Below are 2,684 nucleotides of genomic sequence, written 5' to 3'. Positions count from 1 at the left end.
AGCCTAGCCCAGCATAGCCTCACTCAGCCCAGCATAGCCCTGCCCAGTTTTGCCCAGCCCAGCCCAGCCAGCATTGCCTCATCAAGCCTCGACTAGCAAAGAGCAACCATGCCCCGCTCAGCGAAGTCAAGACTAGCCTAGCCCCGCCCACCTCACACTAACGTAACCCAGCCTAGCATAGCTGAGCCCAGCCTTCCTCAGCTCAATCCAGCCCAGCCTGCATAGCCCTACCAAGCCCACCCTAGCCCTGCCCACCCAGCCTTGCCCAGTCTAGCCCAGCCATGCATAGCACACACGAGCTCAGCCAGCAGAGTCCTGCACAGCCCACATTGGCCCAGGGCAGCCTTGGCCCACCCTGCCCTCCTTAGCCTTGCCCACACCAGCCCAGTCAGCATAGCCACTCAAAGCACACCTCAGCACAGAGCAGCCTAGCCTAGCCTGGCCCAGACTGGCTCTGCCCAGCCCTGCATAGATCCGCCCAGCCCAATCTAGCCTAGCATAGCCCAGCCCAGCCTGGCCATGCCCAGCCCAGCCCAGCCAGCATAGCCCCGCCAAGCCAACCATAGCACAGAGCAGCTGAGCCTCACCCAGTCTTCTCTAGGTATGCCCCCCCTTGCAAAACCAAATCCAACCTAGCCCAGCCTATCCCTGCCCAGCACAGCCAAGCCCCGCTCAGACTTGCCCAGCCCAGCCTAGCCCAACCTTGCCCCGCCTAGCCCAGCCCAGATAGCTTAGCCTTGCCCAGCCCATGCCAACCCAGCCTGGCCTAGCCCTCCCTAGACCCGCCCAGCATATCTTAGCACAGGGAAGCCTAGCCCAGCCTTGTCCACCCTATACCAGCCTTGCCCTGCTCAGCCCAGCCCAACCATCATAGCCTCATCCAGCCCACATTAGCATAGGGCAGCATAGCCCAGCCCAGCCAGCCCAGCCCCACCCAGCCTACCTTAGCCCAGCCCAGCCAACCCCAGCATAGCCCCACACAGTGCAGCCTAGCACTGCGCAGCATAGCTCCGCCGAGTTCTGCCTAGCCCAGCCCAGCCAGCATAGCCCCACCCAGCTCAGCCTAGCACAGAGCAGCCACGTCCTGCCCAGCATAGGCAAGAGTAGCCTAGCTCCACCCACCTCACACTAGCCCAGGCCAGCCTAGCCCAGCTGAGCCAGGCCTTGCTTAGCTCAGCACAGCCCAGCCAGCATAGCCCTGCCCTGCCAACCTTAGCACAGAACAGCTTAGCCTAGCCTGGCCCAGCATAACCCAGCCTTCCCCAGCTCAGCCGAGTGCAGCCAGCATAGCCCAGCCCAGTCCATGACAACCCAGGCCAGCCTAGCCCCGCTCAGCCCAGCCAAATGGCGCCCAGCCCAGCATAGACCCGCCCACAACAAACTAGCCCAGCCCAGCCCAGACCAGCTTAGCCCTGCCCAGCCTCACCCTGCCCAGGCCAGCCAAGCCAGCTTAGCCCTGTTCAGCCCACCCCATCCTAGCCCAGCCTGGTCCAGCATAGCCCCGTCTAGCCAGCCTAGCCTTGCTCAGCCAAGCCTAGACCCGCCCAGCCTAGCCTAACTCCAACCAGCCCACCCTAGCCCAGCCCATCCCATCCCAGCCTTTTTCAGTGCATCCTAGACCAGCCCAGCCCATGCTCACCCAGCATAGCCCCACTCAGCCCATCCTAGCTTCGCCCAGTCCAGCCCTCCCCAGCCCAACCCTGCCCATCCAGCATATCCCCTCCCATCACACCATAGCAGAAGGAAGCCCAGCCCTGCCCAGCCCAGCATTGCCATGCCCAGTCTTCCTCAGTGAGCATACTTTCTCTTACCACATGTCTAGCAAAGGGTAGCCTTGCCCAACTCAGCCCAGACTAGCCCAGCCTTGCTCAGCTCCGCCAGCATAGCCCCAGCCAGTGAACTTTAGCCCAGCCCATCCTATCCCAGCATTACCCCGCCCAACCTAGCATATCCCGCCCAGTTTTGTCATGCTCAGACCAGCCAGCATACCGCCACCCAGCCCATATTAGTACACAGCCGCGAGTCCATTTTAGCTTAGCCTAACCCATCCCCGCCCACACCAGCCAGCATAGCCCCACCCTGCCGATCTCCGCCCAGCCTAGCTGATCCCAGCCCAGCCCAATCCAGGCAGCATAGACCCGTTCAGCGCACCTTAGCCCTTGCCCTGACCAGCCAAGCCCCGCCTAGCCCATCCTACCTTCCTCTTTGCATCTAGTGGCACGTGATGAGGGTGAGTTCTGCAAGCCAGTTTGGGTGATCTCTGAGGGGTGTTCTGTGGCTTTGCTCGAAACAGGAGCCCTGTGTGCATTCTGTACTCTCCAGGAGGAGAGAAACATATGGACCATCGGTCGTGCCTCTCGTGGCCTGGGAAGAGGGAGAATGCTGCAAGCAGGTTTGGGTGGCTTCATTGGGCGATATAGTCGCTTTGCTCGAAGCAGGAGCCCTGTGTGCTTTCTGTGTTCTCCAGGAGCAGAAAAAGCTGAGGACAACCGTTCATGCCTCTTGTGTCATGGGAAGAGGGAAAATGCTGCAAGCTAGTTTGGGTGGCTTCAGAGAGTGATTCTGTGGATTTGCTCGAAAGAGGTGCCCTGCACCCTGACTGTGCTCTCCAGGAGCAGAAAAAGCTGTGGACCATAGTTCATGCCTCTAGTGGTATGGGAAGAGGGAGAATGCTGCAAGCCTGC

This window comes from Sylvia atricapilla, unplaced genomic scaffold (genome assembly GCF_009819655.1).
Source record: "Sylvia atricapilla isolate bSylAtr1 unplaced genomic scaffold, bSylAtr1.pri scaffold_68_arrow_ctg1, whole genome shotgun sequence".
Lineage (NCBI taxonomy): Eukaryota > Metazoa > Chordata > Aves > Passeriformes > Sylviidae > Sylvia > Sylvia atricapilla.
The sequence above is the reverse complement of the archived record's forward strand: the minus strand, read 5'-3'. Positions refer to the sequence as shown.